The 24,912-nt window shown below is 37.3% G+C and overlaps 1 long non-coding RNA gene across 1 annotated transcript; it reads right to left on the bottom strand.

Moving 5' to 3' along the window:
• Positions 1 to 4,012: 4,012 nt before the first annotated feature.
• Positions 4,013 to 6,912, bottom strand: LOC107759897 (uncharacterized). The gene is made up of 3 exons (XR_001642286.2): positions 6,701 to 6,912; positions 4,404 to 6,502; positions 4,013 to 4,320 (listed from the first exon to the last, which is right to left on the bottom strand). It is a non-coding gene; the product is annotated as an uncharacterized LOC107759897 (long non-coding RNA).
• Positions 6,913 to 24,912: the final 18,000 nt, after the last annotated feature.

The raw sequence follows: 24,912 nt of genomic DNA, 5'->3' as shown, positions 1-24,912 counted from the left end.
TCCGAGGAGTAGGCAAAATTAGCCGAACCTCGTAAATTCTGGTGCTCCCTTTATTGTTGCTTTATTGTCTTATTTATTATTTGGTGGCTGTCATAATTTTTGGTATAGTAGTTGTGACTTATTCACACTATATACATTTGGCTTCCGCAACAGTTGATTGGTTTCCATTAGTAACGGTTTCTCAAGCACTGATGTCTCTGTGACTTCGAAGTGATAGGCCCATTATAATGGTTCCATGATGACCGTTCCTCCCTCTGTAAATACGAAAACTTCAACCCTGCCTCTTCACTCCTAGTTCTCCTACGAACATGCCCCTTGCTTTCTCTTTTTCTTTTTTCTTTCTCAAATACATGGTCTACATGTATCATCCACTCTTGGGTACAAACCCGCAATTAATCCCTTGATATAGGCTCTTTGCCGTTATTTCAATGTTTGCTTGGCCCAGATAACCCCAATTGTGTAGAGGGTCGTGGCATGCTTTTGTTTCTTATCAAACTTGACTTCGGTAAATTTACTCTTTGTTACCTTCTTTATCTTTATTTTTCCATTCTCGTGTGTTTATATATAACAATCGGAAAAATTGAGTTGTCATCGACCCCGAAGATGACCATGATCGTGGGTGGTACAGAAGGTTCGTGCTCATTACCTACTCGTGAGTTGATTCAACCCTACCATCATCCATTCCTGGGAAGTGGAACTTTGTCGTAAATTTCGTTATCCACTATGAAGTATCATCTCTCTCTTATTTGTTGTTTTCTCATTTTATATCATCTCTCTTGTACCACAGCTACTGCAGAAATAATTGGAGAGGTCTCGGAATTCACTGGTTAGGTTGAAGCCATGTTGTCTTCTGCTCTTATGTAGCAAAGGACATCAAAAGTTAAGAAGCCTGGTGAGTTTTCACGATATTTGATATCTGCTCGTCTGCTTTCCCGTATACAATCTTATCTGTAATGCCCGTTGTTGTAGGACTTGGTTCAAGGAGAACTCAATCTAGAGTTTTTATTGAAAAGCCCACAATTAACGAGGCTCGGGAATAAACCTTGAGATTGGCCACTTTGAAGCGGAAGAACAAGGAATCCCCAAGTTCTGCGTTGGCGGATGATCCCACAAGAAGAGGACTATATATAGCAAGATAAAAACCAAGGGACTAGGCGATAGCTAGAGCTTTCCCTAAGCTAGTTCCACCGATACTCAGTTTCAACTTCTTGGCGAGCTTGATAACGTCCCTATCCTCGCATTGGAGGATGATGAGGGGAAAATTTAGAGCGTGATGTTGGCATAATACATGCACCAAATTCAGAGTCGGTTGAAGCTTTGTTTCGGTTGTTCCACTGGTGAGAACCCACCTCTTGAAATACAGCGTTTTGTGACTCTCCCTCTTTCTTTGGCTCCACAATCATTGCACAATATTTCTGTTCATGAAACTAGTGGTATTTCTAGAGAAGTGAAGATGCATTGGGTCGTGATTGAAGTTCTTGAGAACACCAACCTCCTGAAATGTCTTGAGAAAACTTTCCCTTGGTTGAAGAAATTGATTGACCCCCGTGAGCAACAGAAGATTAACTCCCTTTGTACAACCAGTTTGGTCAATAATATGGTCCATTGCACTCTTTGGATATGCTTCCTCCTTTTGTACCATATGTATTTATATCCTTTATATTACAATGTTTGATACAACTTTGGTACTAAAATGTCATTTGGTTGGTATGGAGGTATTGAAGAGGATTACCAGGTACGAAGAGTCCATTGCAGAGCTAATGGTGGATCTTGGTGACTGGAAATCTCTGTGAAAGCCTTCAAGAGGAGAAACACGCTTTGGAACAGCAGGTTAAGGCCATTTCCAACCTTGGCCCCATCCCCCATAATGGGGGAAATATTTGGGGGAATTTAGCTCCAACCCTTCCCCATTTTTGTCCCCAAAACGGGGGATGAATAGTGTTCCCTCAAATATGGGATACACTATTCACCTCCCCCATTATTATTCATCATTTTTTTATTATTATTTTATTATTTAATCTTTTAATTTATCTTTTTATATATACCTAATTATGTTTATGTAATGTATTTATAATATTAATATTATATCTTAACTTTGGTGTATAATTTTAATAAATTAATTTTCGTGCATTTATTATTTTTATGTAGAAATGGCAGTAGATGAAAATCAACTATTTCAAGAATTTTTATTTCGACACAGAAGAATTAAGGGCAAAGATGCTCATTTTGCACTTCGTAATGCATTAATAGATCATTTATGGGAGAATACTAGATGTTGAAGTTGAATATTTATCTAGTATTTCGAATGAATTTTATCATTATGTAATATGTATTTAATTAATCTTGTATCACAATAATTTCACTTTTATTTGAATTATTAGTTAATCTATAATAATTGCTTACAAATTATATTATTTAAAATTTTATGGAATTGTTTTAGTTATAAAAATTACAAATTAATAAAAATAAAAGATGGAATTTGTTTAATGGAAATTAAAAAATGAAATGAAATGAAAGATAATAATATAATATAGAAGAAAGAGAAGAATATAAAAAAGTTTGTGGAAAAAATGGGGGAATGGTTGGAGTAAGTTGTCCCCAAAATGAGAATTTCCCCATTTTGAGGACCAAAAATGGGGTAAAGGTTAGAGATGCCCTAAGAGGGTTACTTCGAAGTTGGTGGCGATGAAGGCAGATATAAAGCAAATGGAAGTTACACCAAATTCCCTTCTAAGTCAAACGTAGCAAATTTCTAAACCTTTAAAATGAAAACTTTCGATAATAAGTGCCGAAACGCTCCCGGGTCATCTGATACTCGACTTGAACATACGCCAAGTCTGAAATCACCTTGCAAACATATAGGAACATGCAAATCCCGATTTTAAGGTCGTTTCCTCAAAAGTCAGACCGTGGTTATTTCTTCCAACTGAGTACACGCGCAAGTCATAATACATAAGGTAAAGGTACTCAAGGTTTCAAACCACCGAACGACATGCTAGAGCTCAAAACACTGATCAGGTCGTTACAAATAGCCTTCCCTAATTAGTTTTCATACTAATGATTTGTCTCTGGAATGGTTTCTGCGATTCACTTCATGAACTTCTTTCATAGCTCACTCGGTTTGTCCGAGTCCTAAGCATTTGGCTAAGGGACCACTATATATTCTTCGATATAACTCCGATCCCCTCCTATGAGGCAACATCAAGATGCTCAAACCGTTAATTGTCGTGACTTATTTTTATCTCTAGGTAACACTCTGTTCTGGAAGTAATTCTCAAATTCATTGCGCTAATCCCATGTAAGGTTAATCGAATGTACCTCATTCTTTTCGTGATCTAGTACTGAATGGAACAAATGTACTGTTGTATTATTTTTAGAATCAGTGATATATGTTGTTAACCCAAGATAGCCAGGGCATCGACTTCGGCATTCTCTTCGCAGGGTATTTGAATAACTTTCCATTCCTGAAACTGATTCAGAAATTTTTTGACTCTCTCGTTAAGTATTGTTGCATTCACGTAGGTCGGGTTGGTTCAGATTTTATAATTACCAAACTAAAACAATTGTATCGGGTTTTTAAATCTATATACCAAACTAAACCAACAAAAGTCGAATTTTTCAATATCGGATTTTCTCGGGTTTCTCGAGTTTTTCAGGTTTTTCGTTCCGATAAACTTGGAGGCTTATTTCAAACCTCCATAAATGCAACAAATTCGGATACATAGATAATGCACTACTCTAAATTAAAGTCATTCTTTTAGGTGTTTCAACCAAAGATAGTAATGATCACCACTCAAAATTTATACAACGATTGTACAGCTATATATATATATATATGATAATTCAAAAGTCCAAGCTTCCACACTGCTTGCTCTATAAATTTTGTGTTCCATTAGCTTGTCTCAGTACTAACAAGCAGTCTTTTTTGTACAAGAACTAGTAAGAACAAATATAATTTATTACATGCCAACAAGAAGGAATACCGAAAGCATAGCACAAAGCTTACTAGATTATCACAATCCTGGTATTGCATTGATAACAATACAAGAGCAGTACAGGGGAATTATATGCATAAGAGTTATCACATAGGATCACTCAACTTTTTAAGAGTAGACATTACACCCAAGAGTCTTAAAAAATAAACAAAAGGAGAATATATTAAACTCTAAGAAGTTGGGCATCTTAGTAGACATTACAACCAGAGGAGCATGTTTCCAAAATACTTGTAAAGGCATAATGACCTCACTTCCAAAAATAGTCATGAAGCAAATTGTAGTTAATCATCCCTCTAATCAATCCTCAAAAGTGAGTCTACATATTCTGAAAATAGAAGAAGAAGCAATTAAATATTAAATAATATAAAAAATAACTATACTCATTAACAATTGAATATAAATTATTACCTTATTCAATTTGCTCAATTTTCTGGATTTCTTCTAACATGTCTTCAAACTTATATTCCAAAGAAGGTGATTGTATCCATTGTTGAGTACAATTAAGTGCTTCCACTGTTTTTGGTGATAAAGAACTCCTATAAGAATCCAGAATTTGACCTCCTGTACTAAAAGCCGACTCCGATGCAATAGTAGAAATAGGAATAGAAAGAACATCCCTTGTAATCCTTGAAACAATTGGATATTTACTAGATGAAACTTTCCACCATGTCAAGATATTAAAATCCTTGATCTTCACCACGTTATCCATCAAATATATCTCAAGATCAGATTTTTTTTATAGTATTTCCCTCATCTTCCAAAAGTTTCTCCCACTTTGATTGCAATAAATCACCAACTTCACTCATACTAGTATCGCCTCCAATATTGTTATTAGAATCCTCAAAAAAAGAATCATTGTAGTTATTATACAAGCGATTTAAAATGCTTATCACATATTCAAACTTTAATCTTCCCAATAAAGAACCAAATGCATCAGTAAGAATGAAGTTCGCATACTTCATCTTGTATCTAGGATCCAACACAACAGCAACAAGCAATAACATACTCATATCCTCAAACTTACCCCAATATTTCTCAAGCTTACTTTTCATTCTTCCTGCCATATCTTTCAAAGTACAATCATCACTTTTGGTATACTTTATAATAGCATTTCGAAGATTGAAAAATTCATGGAAGAAAGAGTTGGAAATAGCATATAAACTGCCTGAAAATTTTAAAGTTGTCTGATAGAAAATGTTAATAAACTTGATAAAAGCTTTCACATTCTTCCAGTCGTCTGCAGATGGATTTCCTCTTAAAGCACTTATTTCTCGACAATACTTTTGATACTTATGGTCATCCACATACATTTTTGTAAATGCTTTTTCAAATTTTAGAGTTGTATCTAACATTGTATATGTGGAGTTCCATCTTGTTTCAACATCAAGACTTACAAGACCATGAGTATCTATCTTAGCTTTCTCAACAAATGACTTGAAAGAAGCAAACCTTGAAGGAGAAGACCTAACATATTTTACCGCATTTCTTACACGAGAAATAGGCTCAATTTGTTCATCTAACTCATCTTATACAATCAAATTTAAAATATAAGCATTGCATCTAATATGCAAAAATTCATTTTCAAGTATTACCCATTTCCAATCATCAATACGCAACTTCAAATGCTTAATGGAAGCATCATTAGCACTTGAATTATCCAAGGTCACTGTAAACAAGTTCTCAATGCCCCAACCAAATAAACATGCTTCAATTCCCTTTGCAATAGTCTCACCTTTGTGATCCGATGTTGGAAAAAAGTTCAAAATTTTCTTTTGTAGATTCCATTGATCATCTATCCAATGTGCAGTGACAACCATATAAGTTAAGTTTCGTAGTGACGTCCATGTATCACTAGTGAGATATACACGTTGGTTCTTAATAAGATTTTTAAGTTTTTCTTTCTCTTCATGATAAATCCTCAAACAATGTCTAGCAACAGTTACACGAGAAGGTAATTCAAAATTAGGTAAGGCTTTAGCCATTAATTTCTTAAATCCTTCTCCTTCAACAACTCTAAAAGGTTGCTCATCAAGAATTACAAATTCGGCAATCGCCCTCCTAATGTTATCCACATTATACACTACCCTTTCAGTAGCGCCCGAACCACCTTCTAGCCACCCTTCTTTGATAGGTTTTAATGTTGTTTGTCTCTTATCAATGACTCTAAAAGGAGATTTGTGACATGTAGAATTTAAATGCGACCATAATGTAGTAGTCTCATTCTTGCTACCTGCAGCAAATGTTTTAGGACAATAATTATATTTTGCCTTACATTTACCTCTTTTAGCAATAAATTTGGAAAAGTGATTCCAAATCTCGGATGTCTCTCTGCCACTATTCCCAGATTTTGAATTTTCTGATGGAGTCGTTCTTTTTTGCTTCTTAGGAGGAGTGCATCGATGAGGAGTGTATTCGCTTTATTTTTGAGCTGCCACCAGCGAAGGATTATTGACAACCAGCTCCGCATCTGCTCCAGAAGTTGTAGTTTTCATTCTTAGAAAGAGTTCCTGCAAATAGAACATATCCAGTTACTTTTTCATGAAATGCCAAATGAAAAAGAGAACAAAAAGAAAAAGGAGAGAAAAAAAACACCGGACAATAATAGTTTTGAATTTTTAGAAAAAACAGTTTTGAAAAAGGGATGAATACAACAAATTTGCTAAATGAAAACTACACCAAAAGCTAAGGCAATCATAAAAAGAAACCCTTATATTTGTGATGTGATGCCTGGTTGATTGAATCAACAAATGATCTTGGTTTCTAAATCTTAAGGAGAAATAGAACTCTGGATAGGCAGCTAGTGATCTTAACTTCAACAAAGAGCAGAAATATATAAAATTAGATGTCGTAATTTGTTGATTTCTTATCGATGAGTGTAGGTTTCTTATAGATGAGAGCAAAAGAGAGCTAATTTGATTTCAATTGTTAAAGTTTTTTAGAACAACTTTAGTTAGGGCACTCTAGTGCTTTAGGATTAGGCTTTGGTTTGGGCTCATTTATTCTTTTATGGGCCAAACAAAAACAAACATTTACGTGGGCTATAATACCAACTTAAAATATTATGCTAAATACAGAAATTATAATAAAAATTAAGAAATATTTATAACTTACATTCTAATAAATATTTTTATCTATCTAATATATAAAATATGTATACATGTAATGTCAGGTTGGTTTGGTTTCGGTTTGACTTTTTTTAGTTAATACCAAACCAACCCTATTGTGGTCGGGTTTTGTTTTTCAATACCAAACCACTAGTCGGATTTTTTTTCAGGTTGATGCGGGTTTTCGGGTTGGTGCGGGTTATCGGTTTGGTTTGTACACCTGTACCACATATATTCCTTGGACTTGGTTTACCACCAGTTGAAAGTCACTTTTATTTTAATATGTTTTATACCAAGTTCTCTAGCTAGCTTGAGCGCTGCAATTATATCTTCGCACTCAGCTTCATTGTTAGTGATAGGAATAACATTTGATCGATTGCCTAACTGCTTCCCCAAAAGGTGCTATGAGCATTATTCATATCATGTACCCTTTACATTGGAAGAGTTGTTCCTGTATAAGGTTCAGGTCCCAAGGTTTGTCACATAAGTTTTGTTCTTTTACGTCCTTGAGAAATATGCCCAAATTGAAGTCATCCCAAAGTCTGTTGAGATTTGTGATTAATTGAAAAATAATATCGTACTCATTAACCTCGATCGCTGATTTGGAAAGTCAACCTAAGAGTTCATATTTATGCAAAATATTATGTATTAAAAAGGTTGTAACTATATAGGACAACATTGAAAATATGACCTAGTTTTTTTAGCAACCACTATCAATTCTAATGCTAAATTTTCTAGGTGAAGATATCTAGTTTTTGCGTCTAGTAATATTTTACTGACGTAATAAATACTAAGAACACACTCACAGAGACTTTTGAGACTACAAGATATCCTAGTAGTTGTTCTCCTTCCCGTGGTTTTGGAAGTAATTGTGGGTTGGACAAGTACTCCTTCAAGGTTCTCAATGACTACTGAATTCCAGTGTCTCGAAATTTTTTCGTTTCTTCAACACCGAGAAAATTTTTAAACTTTTTCCCAAAATCTTGATATGAATCTTCTCAAAGTTTTTATCTTTCATGTCAACCTTTGCACTTTCTTCTTTCTTGTAAGAATGTCCAGAATTTCTTCGATGGCTTTGGGTTGAGTTGGATTAACTTTGATCCCCTTGTTAGAAACGAAAAAACCTAAAACACTTACCCGAAACAACAGTGAATGTGCATTTTTGGGGGTTCAACTTCATATTGTATCTTCAGAGGATAGCCAATGTTACTTTTAAATGTTCTAGATGATCACCGGTTTGAGTCGATTTTACCAACATATTGTCATGACCCAAAGTACCGTCAATATTCATGGTGGCGTCTAACCCGCTCGCTAGGCAAGTGAACTCGATAACAATCATATTTTCGAAGCAGATTAATCAAATCTCTAACAAAATTCATAATATATTAAGGAACAGAAATAATCTAAAAATAATAATATCTCTGCTTACATTTTCAAAAATATTGTAAAATATGTTGATTTAAATTAAGTAGACTAAGGGGATGCCCTTGGTTTAGAGATATATCATGTCGGGATTAGTAAGAATTATAATGTTGAAACTAATAACGGGGAATTAGGTATGTAGAGATTAGTAATGCAAAAATTAGAACGCAACGATTATTTCTTGTTGAATGTTTAGTTTGTTATAAATATAATATATGATTTAAAATATATTCGTTAACTTTTTAAACCAAATAAAATTTTGTTTACTATTAAAATGGTTAAATTTGTCATTTAAGTGTTTTTAATCCATATATTGTCAATATTCGCATTCTTATTCAATTCTATCTCATATAATATAATATATAGATCCTAACATAACTTATGCATATATTATTTACGAGAACAACAAAAGCAAGCAAACATGGTACACCTACAAAATGTTGATGGACTTTACTATTGGGATTAAATCACTTCAAACCTCAACCAAAGGGTACCAAAGTATATATATATATATTACATTATCGGTGTAGTCTGACCTATAATAGTTTCCAGGGTACTTGCTATTTTTATCAAGCTAATATTTACTTTATCATAGAGATTTACTGTAACGATCCGATCGGTCATTTTGAGCTTTTGCACCTTGTTCGTCAGTTCTCGGGCATGACTTGCCCCGTGTGAGCGATTATGACTTATGTAAATCGTTGATTTTGGGTATTCAGGGTAATCGTAATGAATTTGGAAGAATAGTTCTCAGTTCGAAGCTTGAAATTTGAAAGGTTTGACCAAGATTTGACTTGTTAGTATATGATCTCGGATCGATATTTTTATAATTTGGTTAGCTCTGTTAGGTGATTTGGGAATTAGGAGCATGATCGGAATGCATTTTGGAGGTCCGTGGAAGGTTTAGGCTTGAATTGGCGAAATTGAGATTTTGGCGTTTTCCGGTTGATAGGTGAGATTTTGATATAGAGGTCGGAATGGAATTTCGGAAGTTGCAGTAGTTCCGTTGTATCATTTGGGATGTGTGTGAAAAAGTTTAGGTCATTCGGGCGTGGTTTGGTTGGGTTTTTGATCAAAAACGGAATTCGGAAGATTTTAGAAAGTTTTGCTTGAATCCGATGTGTTTTGGTTGATTTGGTGTTGTTTGAGGTGTTTTGAAGACTGATACAAGCTTGAATAAGGTTTTAGGATATGTTGGTGCCTTTGGTTGAGGTTACGGGGGCCTCGGGTGAGTTTCGGATGGTCAATCGGACCATTTCATGCCTTGAAGGTGTTGCAGATTTGCAGGTTCAGCTGTTCTAGAGTTTTACCCTTCGCAATCGCGTAGGGGCTCTCGCGATCGCGTAGGGGCTCTCGCGATCGCGTACAGCTTTCTGAGGGGCAGTCCATTTTGTTCAATGTGTTCGCGAAGGATTAGTTTCGATCACATAGAGGTAAGGAAATTGTTTATCGCGAACGCGTAGGGAAGGTCGCGTTCGCGTAGAGTTATTTGGGCCTGGGGTGTTGGCTTGATTTTTTGTTCATTGCGAAAGCGACAGTGGGTCCGCGATCGCGTAGTGTAAAAGGTCTGAGCATCGCGTTCGCAGGGTATTTTATGCATTCGCATAGAGTAAATTTTGGGAGCTGAGTAATTGTGCTTCGCGATCGCGAAGGTTTTCCTGCGATCGCGATGAAGGAAAAATAAGAGTTGGGAAAAATGTTTTAAAAGCTCATTTCCGAAAATTTGAGGCTAAGTTCCTCTATTGTTGGTTAATTTTGAAGCTTTTTGAAGAGGATTGAAGAGGGATTCAAGGGGAATCACTTGGAGGTAAGATTTTTGAACTCAATACTCGATTATTTTGTGAATTCTATCTAATTAATCATGGAATTAATCCTAGTATTGAAGAATTAGGGCTTGAATTTGGAGAGTGTAAAATGAGGATTTGATGGGCCAGTTGAGATCCGATTTTGATGTTCTTGGTATGTATAAACTCGTGAGCGGATGAGGATTCTATTAATGTGATTTTTATCGGATTCCGAGACGTGGGCCCGGGGGCGAGGTTTGAGCAATTTCGGGATTTTTGATGTAAATTGGATATTTTCGAGTGGGCTTCGTTCCCTTAGCATATCTTAATGATTATGTACTGATTGTGGATAAATTTAGAGCATCCAGAGGTTGATTCGTGCGGGAAAGGCATCGTGGGCTAGAGTTTGGAGTGGATCGAGGTGAGTAATGATTGTAAATGATGTTCTGAGGGTTTGAAACCCCGAATTGCACATCGTAGTGCTATATTGAGGTGAGGCACACGCTGATGACGAGCGTGAGGTTGTGCACTATTGGGAATTATGACGTGGTCCGTCCCGATTGATGATTTTACCGCGTATTTGATTGAAAATTATTTGCTATCATCATTATTTGGGCTAAATGTCATATTTGGGCCTAGTGCCAACTATTTGAACCCTTCGGGGATTTTTATTGATATTTCCTTACTAATTTAACTTTATACTTGAACTCATTCATGTTATTTTTCGCTGATTTCGTACTCAGCCGTGTTTACTCAGTTTAATATTTAAATGATATTTTTAAATGATATTTGGGCTAAGAAACACTATTTTACTATTGCTCGAGTGGCTTGTGAAGATTTTTGACTAAGTAAGGCCGAGGGCCTATGTTGTGAGGAAACACTGATATTGATTTGAGGCTGAGGGCCTAAGATATGTACGCCACGAAGTGGCTTGATTGATATGAGGCTGAGGGCCTAGTGATGATGCCACGAGGTGGCTTGATATTACGCTTGGGCCGTAAGGGGCCCCTCTAGGAGTTTGCACACCCCCAATGAGCGCGAGGTACCCATTATAATGTGAGATATAGCTTAAGGGGCTAATATTGTTCTATGTGATTGCTCGAAAGGCTTGTATTGTTCTATGTGATTGCCTTAGGGGCTGGTATTGTTCTGAGATATTGCCCGAGGGGCGGATTGTTGACAATGTGCCCGAGGGGCGAACCTTATGTGCTTATCTTTCTTATTTTCCTGTCATTTACCTGTTTAATTGTGTATTTGTGCCCGAGGGGCGGATTTTCTATGCTTATCTGCACTAATTGTTTTGCATTCATTTGTGTAACTGTTGAAAAGTCATTTTCAAAGAAGTTAAACTAAGCTAAGATGTTTTTAAGAGATTTTTCAGTTTCATTTCTTTCTTAGTGGTTTTGTACTACTTCTATACAGCATGTTGATGCACTTTTCATGATTTCTTACCATTCAAACTTTAGTTATGATTATTACTCACTGAGTTGGAGTACTCACTTTACTCCCTGCACCTTGTGTGCAGATTCAGGTATTTCTGAGCTCGATAGCAGGTATTGCCTGATCGGAGGCAGAGTCATCGGAGTTTAGCAAGGTAGCTGCCAGCATTCATAGTACTTCTTTCCTCCTTCTTTATTTTATTAGTCTGTATTTAGCCTATTTCAGAACTTAGTTGTATTTTAGACCTAAGTAGATGTTCGTAACTTGTGACACCCCGGTATTGGGCTGCGTTTTGGGCTATATTCCACACATTATACTATCTTTTGCTTAGTCTTTGGCTTATTTACTCATGCTTAGACTGTTTCTTAATGTTTAACTGTTCAAAAATTGAATTGGGGCTAGTTGGTTGGCCTTGTCTTCACGAGAGGCCCTATCACGACCGGGTCCAGGTTTAGGGTCGTGACAAGTTAGTATTAGAGCCTAGGTTACATAAGTCTCACGAGTCATGAGCAGGTTTAGTAGAGTCCCACGGATCGGTACGGAGACGTGTGTATTTATCCTCGAGAGGCTGCAGAACCTTTAGGAAAACATCACATTCTTGAATTCTTATCGTGCGTCCTTGATTCAGCTTGAAAAGTAACTCTTGAAATTCCATCCACGCGTTCGTATGTGCGCATGAGCACTCAGTATTAGATGTGCATTGACGGCTTGTGATTCCCCAATTGAGGGGCGAGATGTAATCTCTGTGAGTTGATGTTGGGCCAGTTTGGAGGACTCGAGGCCAGATTTTTGCCTATAGCTTGAGCACCAAGATGTTGATTATATAAGCAAGTGTTTTTGAACTTATATGTTCGTTAGTGTCCCTATTAGTGGAAGTGACGACTGTTTGGCTATGTGATCCGTATGTTAGTACGATGAGATGTATCCATATGATTTGGAAGCGACGAGAAGGGTCAGCTGGAGGATAGAAGAACTATTAGGTGCTTCAATTCCATCTTGATTCGACGTATATCCCTAAGTTATGAGCGTGTGAAGAATCTTTTCATGTTTTCCAGTTGAGAGTGAAGTAAATTTCATATTGCAATATGAGTTCAGACTCAGGAAGACTAAGTGACTGCGTAAAATTCATGACGGTGGAAGGCATGCAGAAAGGTTTGTTCGAGGCGAAGCAGGTGGGTTATCTCCTGCGGAGTGTTCGGAAGTTTGTGCGATCTTTATGTTGTCTGTTAGAAGATATCATTTGCAAGTGAAAGATATGTGTTGTAATTTAAATTGAGTCGCTTAAGAGAGTGGGTGTAACTGTTGCGAGAGTGAATGCGAGATTTGCAGAAGATTTGAAGTACTAGATGATCTGTGTTTTCACAAGATTACAAAGGATTTGAGTTTAATCTCACTATGGTATTATGGGAGCAAGAGAGAATATGCGTTATAAGTTATTGAGTGTGTTTTGATATATGGCTACGAGCCAAGTGGGGGAGTCTGTTATTGATTAGTTGATTGCACGGCTATGTGCTATGTCGGTTCCAGTTTGAGGCATTCGGGTGAATCAATTATGGCATGCGGAGATTGAGACTGAGGATGGCTCGAGTAAAGGAAAATTCTTAACAAAGGTTATAGTGTGCTTCACAGGTGTGTGAGAATCACGAGATGTCTTGAGTCATTGTTGGTAAAGGATGCTCGGTGCATAGAGCAGGAAATCGCTTGGTTGTAATGGAATGATGTCACATTTTGCAGTGTTAGAGTGCTAATGAGGCATAGGTATTCGGTTCGTGTGATCAGGCTAATTGTAGTTTGAGTAGAGTGGATGACTCTCGGGAATGGTTCTAATGGGTTCAAGGTTTTACATGTAACAACTAGGTATCTTCAAGTTGTATATGTGGCTAAAAACTGAGTTTTCATTGGAAGATATCAAGACTTGTGGTACTTTCTATATTAAGTATGGAATTCTATATATCAGTATCAGGAAGGTGAAGGTGATGGCTTTTGATTTGTAGGAAGTTTCTTCAGGGTAAGTATTTTGAATGTGGTGCTGTGGGGAATGGATAAAGAGTATTCAGTGGTTTATGGACCATAGGACGGTGTGATTTTATGCTTGGGTCTCGTGTGGTAAGTCTGGGTTGAGGAATTGTGATGTTATATCAAGCAGGAGTATCAAGTTGAAGGTAAATCAGAAGGGAGCTCGGATGGATGGGATAGCTTGGTAGTAGGCCAGATCGGTATGGTAAGGATATGATTAGTCTATTGGGTTTTTACGAGGTAATGAGTTTCTACAAGTATTTCGCGGCAATGCTCTTGGGTTTTAGTGGCCTGCATAGGTTGGTTGAGTTAGGAGGATTCAGTCCTGACAGGCTTGTTTGTGCAAAGGGGAGTCGGAGAGTTCGTGTTGATCTCTACCACGGTTTGAGATGTATATTTTCCGCTGGCGTGAGGAGCTTGGGATGTATAGTGATTTTCTTCTAGATTTGGATCAATGGAAAGATCTTGGTTGGTTGAGTACATAGTTACTTGTGGCTCGGAATGAGATATGAAGTTCTCACGTTACCCTGGGGTGGTATGGTATATGCGGTATGTTGTGAAGGATTGAGATTACGTGTGTAAGGTTACAGTTCAGTTCAGAAAGGAAGGTCATAAAGCTCCTAGGCAGCGGGCAGTTTCAGATGATTGAGAAATAGTATTGCTAATTGGAGGAAATTTTGACGAGAGTTTATGTTTCAGAAAAAAAAAGCAATGTGGTTAAGTTGATGGTATTTCGGTAGTATTGCGGCACTTTCTTGCTAGATCGACTGCTGATATTCGAGTTTGCTTGGCAGCACAGAAGAATTTTAAAGTATCTCTCGTGGAATAATTGGGTATTAGATGTGTGGTATGTATTCGGACGGCGAAAATGGGATCGGATATGGTGATTCATGTGCCATATGGATTTGTAGACGGGGAGTTCTCATATTTAGACTATGTTGTGGTTGTGGGTCGGGTGAATTGGCACTGTTTAGTGAGTATCGAGGTTTGGAGACCCGAGCAGATCTTTTCTTGCTTGGTATGTTAGATTTTGGATATGATATTGGGTTCAGACTGGTTGTCTCCGTGTTGTGTCATTCTGGACTATTGTGCTAAGGCGGCGCTGTTGGCTATGCCAGGAATGCCATGGATTGAGTGGTGAGGTTCGACGAATTATGTTCTTGGTAGAGTGGTTTCATATTTAGTGTGGCCGGGCATGTCGCCAGGCAATGTTGTTGATTTCGGTATTGATTTGATGCCTAGCACCATATCATATGGCACCGACAGAGTTAAAGGAGTTGGAGGAAAAGCTTCAAGATTTCCTTGATAAGAAGTTCGTTGGTAGGCCAATGTGGATGTGTGTTCTAACTTGAGTCGGCTTGGTTGGCTCCGAATTGTATTGTTGAGGGATGTGTTGACTCAATCGTTATTGAGCTTATTATTAATCTGGGGAGATCCATGAGTTACCTTTTTTTATTGCAAGGTGTTATGATTTGTGATTTATAGGCACATATGGTGCGGTTCTATTGGGGTTTCATAGTAGAAGTCGAGCGGGAAGAGTAATTGGGTGTTGCTCGGTAAATGGCGTATCAGTTGTGTCTGTTCAGGTTTGTGTGGTGTATGTTATTTGCTTCACCGTGGGTATGATGATTTGTTTTGGTTTCAGACATCAAATTGCACGTGGTTGTCGATTTTAGCATAGTGACTTGAGGTGTGTCATGTGGACCAGTGTTTGGATAGGGTCACGCATTACAGAGAAGTTATGTGGAGGTATGATCCTTCGGGTTAGATTCGTGTGTTCTGTTTCTATGATGTGAGATGGGTTCTCAGTCTTGTGTTGTGGTGATGTTGGTGAGCTTGAGGTACAGCTCTTTCATTTGAGTCATTTTCATGATTTGAGTATGTTCGGACTGTTTCTTATTGGTGCGTGTATTGCGCAAGTTATGGCTTTTGTCTGTATTGAGGTATCGTGTCACCAGAGTAGTTGTGTTGGATTAGATGAGATCGTTGGGATCTTTAATGAATACAACTGATTCGATTTCAGCATGTTGGAAGTGTAATATCGAGGTTCAGCTCAGAAATTTGCTATGGTCTGTGTCAAAGGAGGTGATTTCATGAATGATTGATCTGAGAGAAGGGATATGGTTTACTGTGTGTTTCACTATCATTGGCAGCATATGGAAGTGTTTGAGTGAGACTTTAGTGATAAGAGTTTTTCTATCGGTATTCAGGTGTTGTGTGCAGCTGTTGTGATTAGAAGTTATCACTACAAGTGTATGAGTTATGAGGTATATACATGTGATTGCACCTGAGATAGCAGGCATGGGTTATTACAGCTTGTTCGGGCTTGTGCAGAGTATAGATGTGAGATTTGGATTTTGTAGATGGTTTCAGGAGTGGAAATGTGGTTCAAAGGTTTATGGGCTAGGTTGGATTGTGAAATTTCAGTTGCGTTGTGTTATCGGACCTATATGAGATAGGGTGACGTGGGATCACCCCCGGGTATGTTCATGGTAAGGTTATACAGCGATTGGTTGGCCTTTGGAACAACTCTGGGACGTTCAAGGACGAACGTATGTTTAAATGGGGGAGGATGTAACGACTTGACCGATCGTTTTAAGCTTTTGCACCTTGTTCGTCAGTTTTCGGGCATGACTTTCCCCGTGTGAGGGATTATGACTTATGTAAGTCGTTGGTTTTTGGTTTTCAGGCTAATCGGAATGAATTTCGAAGAACGGTTCTCAATTCGAATCTTGAATTTTGAAAGGTTTGACCAAGATTTGACTTGTTAGTATATAATCCCGGATCGGGATTTTTATAATTTGGTTAGCTCCTTTAGGTGATTTGGGACTTAGGAGCGTGATCAGAATGCATTTTGGAGGTCCGTGGAAGGTTTAGGCTTGAATTGGCGAAATTGAGATTTCGGCATTTTCCGGTTGATAGGTGAGATTTTGATATAAAGGTCGGAATGAAATTTTGGAAGTTGTAGTAGTTTCGTTGTATCATTTGGGATGTGTGTGAAAAATTTCAGGAAATTCGGACGTGGTTTGGTTGGGATTTTGATCAAAAATGGAATTTGGAAGATTTTAGAAAGTTTGGCTTGAATCCGATGTGTTTTGGTTGATTTGGTGTTGTTTGAGGTATTATGAAGAGTGATACAAGTTTGAATAAGGTTTTAGGATATGTTGGTGCTTTTGGTTGAGGTACCGGGGGCCTCGGGTGAGTTTCGGATGGTCAATCGGACCATTTCATGCCTTGAAGGTGTTGCAGATTTGCAGGTTCAGCTGTTCTAGAGTTTTACCCTTCGTGATCGCGTAGGGGCTCTCGCGATCGCGTAGAGCTTTCTGAGGGGCAGTCCATTTTGTTCAATGTGTTCGCGAAGGATTAGTTGCGATCGCATAGAGGTAAGGAAATTGTTGATCGCGAACTTGTAGGGAAGGTCGCGTTCGCATAGAGTTATTTGGACCTGGGGTCTTGGCTTGATTTTTTGTTCATTGCGAATGAGACAGTGGGTCCGCGATTGCATAGTGTAAAAGGGCTGAGCATCGCGTTCGCAGTGTGTTTTATGCGTTCGCGTAGAGTAAATTTTGGGAGCTGAGGTAATTGTGCTTTGCGATCGCGATGAAGGAAAAATAAGAGCTGGGCAAAATGTTTTAAAAGCTCATTTCCACGAATTTGAGGCTAAGTTCCTCCATTGTTGGTCAATTTTGAAGCTTTTTGAAGAGGACTGAAGAGGGATTCAAGGGGAATCACTTGGAGGTAAGATTTTTGAACTCAATACTCGATTCTTGTGTGATTCTATCTAATTAATCATGGAATTAAGCCTAGTATTGAAGAATTAGGGCATGAATTTGGAGAGTGTAAACTGGGGATTTGAGGGGCCAATTGAGGTCCGATTTTGATATCCTTGGTATGTATAGACTCGTGAGCGGATGATGATTCTATTGATGTGATTTTTATCAGATTCCGAGATATGGGCCCGGGGCCGGGTTTGAGCAATTTCGGGATTTTTAATGTAAATCGGATATTTTCTAGTGGGCTTCGTTCCCTTAGTATATCTTAATGATTATGTACTGATTGTGGCTAGATTTGGAGCATCCGGAGGTCGATTCGTGCGGGCAAGGCATCATGGGCTAGAGTTTGGACCAGATCAAGGTGAGTAATGATTGTAAATGATGTTGTGAGAGTTTGAAACCCCGGATTGCATATCCCAGTGCTATATTGAGGTGAGGCACACACTGATGACGAGCGTGAGGTCGTGCACTATTGGGGATTGTGACTTGGTTAGTCCCGATTGATGATTTTACCGTATTTGATTGAAAATTATTTGCTATCATCATTATTTGGGTTGAATGCCATATTTGGGCCTAGTGCCAACCATTTGAACCATTCGGGGCCTTTTATTGATATTTTCTCACTAATTTGACTTTATACTTGAACTTAGTCATGTTATTTTCCACTGTTTTTGTACTCAGCCATGTTTACTTAGTTTTAATACTTAAATGATATTTTTAAATGATGTTTGGGCTGAGAAACACTGTTTTACTATTGCCCGAGTGGCTTGTGAGGATTTTTGACTGAGTAAGGCCGAGGGCCTATGTTATGAGGAAACACTGATACTGATTTGAGGCCGAGGGCCTGAGATATGTACGCCATGAGGTGGCTTGATTGATATGAGGCTGAGGGCCTAGTGACGATGACACGAGGTGGCTTGATATTGCGCTTAGGCCGTAAGGGGCCCCTCCAGGAGTCTGCATACCCCCAGTGAGCGCGGGTACCCATTGTGATGTGAGATATAGCCCGAGGGGCTGATATTGTTCTATATGATTGCCCGAGGGGCTGGTATTGTTCTATGTGATTGCCCGAGGGACTGGTATTGTTCTGAGATATTGCCCGAGGGGAGAATTGTTGACATTGTGCCCGAGGGGCGAATCTTATGTGCTTATCTTTCTTATTTGCCTGTCATTTATCTGTTTAAGTGTGTATTTGTTCCCGAAGGGCGGATTGTCTATGCTTATCTGCACTAATTATTTTGCATTCATTTGTGTAACTGTTGAAAAGTCATTTTCAAAGAAGTTAAACTAAGTTAAGATGTTTTTAAGAGATTTTTCAGCTTCATTGCTTTCTTAGTGGTTTGTACTGCTTCTATACAGCATGTTGATGCACTTTTCGTGATTTCTTACCATTCAGACTTTAGTTATGATTATTACTCACTGATTTGGAGTACTCACTTTACTCCCTACACTTTGTGTGCAGATTCAGGTATTTCTGAGCCCGGTAGCGGGTATTGGCTGATCGGAGGCAAAGTCATCAGAGTTTAGCAAGGTAGTTGTCGGCGTTCGCAATACTGCTTTCCTCCCTCTTTATTTCATTAGTCTATATTTAGCCTATTTCAGAACTTAGTTGTATTTTAGACCTACGTAGATGCTCGTGACTTGTGACATCCCGGTATCGGACTGTGTTTTGGGCTGTATTCCGCACATTATACTATCTTTTGCTTAGTCTTTGTATTATTTACTCATGCTTAGACTATTTATTAATGTTTAACTATTTAAAAATTGAATTGGGAGTAGTTGGTTGGCCTTGTCTTCACAAGAGGCGCCATCACGACTGCGTCCGGATTTAGGGTCGTGACATTTACCTATGATAGTATTATGTAATACTTTTAGCACTATTAATGCATGGAACTTAAATTCTAAAAAAAATAGGAAATTAATGGGAAAAGGTTTTTTTGGTTCGCTAAAGAAATGTAAGTTTTTCTTTTTTGAAGTGTTAGAATTTGGTCTTCCTGTAACAATCCGTTTGATCATTTTTAGCTTTAGCACTTTATTCGGCGGTTTGAGACCTTGAGTAGCTTCATATTATGCATTATGAATCACGTATGTGATTGGTTTCGATTTTCGGGAGGTTCAGAGCTGATTTGGAAGAGTAATTCTTAATTCTGAAGCTTTAAGTTGGAAGAGTTAAACAAGGTTTGACTTTAGTAAACGGCTTCAGAATCAAGATTTGAAGGTTCTTATAGGTTCATAAGGTGACTTACGTCTAGGGCGTACGTTCAGGTTGAGTATCGAGTGGTCTGGGAGCGATTCAGTGCTTGTTGCCGAAAGTTTACGTTTCGAAGGTTTTTGAATTTGCTATGTTTGACTTGGAGTGAAATTTGATATCAGACTCTGAGTGGTGTTTCGATACCTTGGATAGGTTCATTTAGTTGATCGAAATTTGTGTGGGAAGTTTGGTCGTAATCTGAAATGTCTAACTATCAGATGAATTCGGCGAAGTATGAAGGTTTGAAAGTTTAGAGAGTTTAAGAAATTGAGTTTGATATTTAATTCTTGGTTTCGATGTTGTAATTTGTATTCCAAGCCTTTGGACAAATTTATATAGGGTACATAAATTTGTCAGATTGATTGGACGGGGTTCCTCAGACCTCGGGTGAGTTTTGGGGTGACTTCGAACTATTTTTAGGCCTTTTTGAGTTGTTGATAACTGATCACAAGGTTGTGAAATGTGATCGCAGAGGTCTAGACCGCGAACACAAAGAACAAAGTGCATTTCAGGGCTTGTGAATTGCGATCGCGATCATGTAGAAGGAAATTTCTGTTGTCAGCAGTTTAATTTCGGGAGTTTATATCTTTCAATCTATAATGAATTTGGGAATGATCCAAAAATAAAAATTGTAGCCTTTGAATATAATTTTCAGAAAATTAAATTATTTATTATTTAAATAATTTTATAAAAAGTTATGAGCATTATACCGAAGGGTGTCTGTGCAGAGAAATACAAAATTTTTTACATTGCGATCGCGTGGCTTCTTGGCCACAAATGCGATGAAGAAAATGATGCCGGAACATTTGTTTACCACGATCGCGTGGCTAGTGACCGCAATATCGAAGAAGGAGGCCTGACAGAAGTATTAAACATCTAATTTTTGAATTTTAAGTTCATTTCTTCACTTTTAAGTTCTTGAAATACAAGTAGAGCGATTTGGGATGATTCTTGAAGACTATTTTCGTTATTTATCATAAGGTAAGTTATTCTAACTTGTTGTGAGATAAATACATAGATTATATACATAATTTAACTTAGAAATTTGTAGAGATTGTTGGTTATTTTAGTAAAAAGATTGTTTGACCACGAAATTAGATATGGAATTGAGAACAAATTATATATTTGAGTCTGTGGTACTATTTTTCGAGAATGTTCGAAATCTGATCGCGTGGGCTCAGAGTTGACTTTTGTTGAATTTTCTTGTGGGGTTGAGAATTAGTTCTAATTGTTGGCTACGGATAAAGATTTTTCAAGCGGTGTCATTCTTTTTTATATGCAGTAATTTACGTATTAATTATACACGTGTGTTTAAAATTTTCCGACAAAACGGTGTCAGATAACACTACTTAATATAAAGTGTATCCGCTCCTACAGATCGTAACATAGAGAGCAACTCGACACACAACCTCCTCCGCAGCTATGCTGACGCGCCTGTATGACCACCAAATGTACCTGTCTCAGCACCTGCACAATTAGTGCAGAAGTGTAATATTAGTACATAAATCAACGTGTACCCACTAAGTATCTAGTCTAACCTCGAAGAAGTAGTGGTGAGCGGTCGACATCAACACTTACTAATAGCCTGAGTAAACAAAGTACAATAAAAGTAGGCAGGTATGAAGCATAGCAAGTAGAAACGAAATTAGATATGTGTGTATAACATAATCCTCAACAGAAGAATAAATACGGAATTCTCGAATACCTAATACTACTTCGAGTGGAATATAAATGATCATTATCTACTGCAAACGTCAAATCCGAGTTAGGATACTCCTATATGTGTTTACTATCTATCAAAATAATACGCACGTTACATTACGGTACCATAAGAGTGTTTCATAGAACTACTAAGGCAAACAAACTGGTCCCATAAATGTATCTCATAATCCTACCGAGGAGAACAACCCGCTCCCATAAGAGTGGTGTTACATGATACTGTCGAGGTCATATGCCCGATCAATAGATGCATATCATAATAATGCTGAGAGACGAATAACTCGATCCATAAATGCACCTCATAATTCTGCCGAGGAGAACGAACGACTTCCATAAGAATAGTGCTAAGGCGATCAATCCGATCCCATAAGAAAAGTAAAACTTTTGACGGGTCATCAGCCCAACTCACGAATATACGTGAGTTAAGAAATCAAGAAACTTCTAGACAAATAAGTGCAACACGGGAGTAATCCATAAGAGAGTGTAATTTCCACAGCTAATCAAGTAGCGCGCCAAGTTTCTAGAATAACAAAGCTCAATACTTACGCAAGACTAGAGTAAGGCTAAAAATAAATTAAAGCACTTAAGCAGGTAAGAATAACTCAAGTAGTACAGTTAAAGTATAGTGCGAGTCTAAGTCTATCAGACATAATCAAGAATCTAGCATATGCACGAACGCTCGTCACCTCATATATATATAGCTCCCATAACACATAGCATATAGCAAATATAAAGCCTACGAGGGTAAATTTCCTCTTACAATGTTGGACATGAGATATACCTTGCCCCAAAATTCGATAAGCGGATCCACACCTCTCTAACATGTCAAACCACTGCTAAACAGTCTGAAACTAGCCAAAGAACGTGCAAACCAATAAAAACATATTCAAGAACCCATCCTAAAGGTTAATCTTGACCCTAACAGTTAAGCAACTGACTATCTTGTTTGAGATCAAGGGTTCGATCCCAATAAGCTCTAAATTTTTAATAAATTCTCTTTTTGTTTCTAAAGATGGACGTTCTACGGGATCGAACTCCTGATCTCTCCATAGATGAAAAATATTAGCTAAACCAATAGGCTAAGGATTGGGCTGCACGCCGCAGCGATATATATATATATATATATATATATATATATATATATATATATATATATATATCGACACAAGGTTCATTCGGAATAGTCGAATTTATTACTCTTTTTAGTATCGACATCGTTTGCAAAAAATCCTGCGTACGCCCCTGATGATCCACAACACACGGATTCCCATTTTTATTCGTTTACTGTATTCTGTCTACTTTCTATTCCAGACAGTTGTTGTAGTAGTATTGTATATTCTAGTAGATGCCCATACATTTGTGACACCGAATTTTGGGAATTTAGACTATTATATTCTATTGTATTTCTTTTATGATATTCAGATTTATGTTTCGATCATGTTCAAACCATGACGATAGTGTTAGTATTTTACCGTAAAAATCGGAACGACTCCACTTATTTATTTCATCACTTGTTTCAAAATGTGTTATGTACTATTGATCGGCGTGTTGATTATTGTTGACTTTCCTAATGGCAACGTTGGGCGCCACCACGACCCATGGTGAGAATTGAGCCGTGACACATGTAAAATAGGATAATTTAGCCAGTTTTCGGACCGGTCATTCAAAAATAGCCAGTGTTTGCCAAGTCATTGAAAAATAGTCACTACTTTGCTGCAACAGAGACCGGTCCAACATAATATACTAGAGTTCATTATGTTGGAGTTCATTATGCTCCAAACTCCAGTATATTATGTTGGACCGGTATATTATACATGAACTCCAGTATATTATGCTGGAGTATTTTTCCGGATTTTGAATAGTGTTTTCGTTCAGATTTATCTTTACTTAAAAAGTGACTAAATTTCGATTAATTTTGGAACTGTGACTATTTTTGAATGAACACTTGTAAATCTGACTATTCTTGAATTTCTCCCTCCCTAAACCCTTACTTGCTTCGAAGTGCAAATTTTACACATGGCGTACATTTTGCAATAGCAGGAGCTACTGCTTTTACCTGCTTCAATCTCGACAGAGAATAAGATTGTCGATCGGGAGACAAATAGTTCATTAAATGTGCAACTTGATTGGATGTTTTCTCATTTCAAAACCACCTTCCCCGCTGGTAATTAATTAATTAAACTTCAAGAAAATGGTATATATGGTTTAATCTCTACTCCAGAAGCTAATTAATGGCAAGTAACATTAATTTTTGTGATTTGTTTGTCCTGTTAGATTGTCAAGAAAACCTAAATAATTTTCTTTTCCTAATTGGAGAAATAAGAGGAGACGATCTCAATTTTGGCTTATTTGAAGGTAAAACGGTGGAAGAGTTGACAATCATAGCCCCATATATTATTCAGACCATTATTAATGCCATTAAAGTGCATTTTCTTTCACTTTTAAGTTATTAGTGAATGGTTCTTGTATTTTGAATTTAGCTTGACTATTTTCTGTTTTTTTTTAAAAAAAAATCCTAATTAATTAAGAGGGTCATTGATTTTGGGGCAACTCGAATTCTAGCTCCATGCAATTTCCTAATTGGTTGTTTAAGAGGGTCATTGACTTTGGGGCAACTCGAATTGTAATTAATTAAAAAAATTCCTAATTAATTAAGAGGGTCATTGATTTTGGGGCAACTCGAATTGTAGTTCCATGCAATTTCCTAATTGGTTGTTTACCAATTTACCTAACGCAATTATGACCAACAAAATAACTGCCCATGATTAAAATTCATTAAAGGATTTGACAAAAACTAACTACAGAAAACTTCTTGTGAATTAGTTGATTAAAATTATGATGCAAGTACAATATGTGGAGCTCCAGGAGTTGTAGTTTGCGCTGATCCCAATGGTCGCATCAGTTGGGACGGAATTCATTCGACAAAAGCATCATATAAATAGTTGGCAAGATAACTAATTGATTACCTGTTACTCAAACTTAAATAACAAGTTTGATTTCTTCCTTATTGTTAGCATATTCAAATAAGCTCTCCTTCAACTTCCTTACACCATAATTACGGGCTAGTCAAGCTTGAATGTAGAAATTGGTGTGGAGCAAGTTATCTTCTTCGAAATATTAAGTATTCTAAATACAACATGTTGATCTAGTACTTAATATCCACTAGAAGAGTCCCTAGTTGTAATAATATTTAATATATAAAATATTATCTTTTGAAAGGAGTGAAAAAAGGAAGTGATTAGTGATCCACTTCAACGCGACGCTGATGACCCAAACGGATATAATCAACTTCAAGCAAGCAATGTTAACTAAAACTATGAAGTTATTGAAAGTACAAGGCGGGGTTAATTGTTTATTTTTAAATTTAATTGCTATTAGTTGAATAGTTTTTCAATTAGTCGACTAGAT

Source organism: Nicotiana tabacum, chromosome 20, assembly GCF_000715075.1.
Source record: "Nicotiana tabacum cultivar K326 chromosome 20, ASM71507v2, whole genome shotgun sequence".
Classification (NCBI taxonomy): domain Eukaryota; kingdom Viridiplantae; phylum Streptophyta; class Magnoliopsida; order Solanales; family Solanaceae; genus Nicotiana; species Nicotiana tabacum.
The sequence above is the reverse complement of the archived record's forward strand: the minus strand, read 5'-3'. Positions and strand labels throughout refer to the sequence as shown.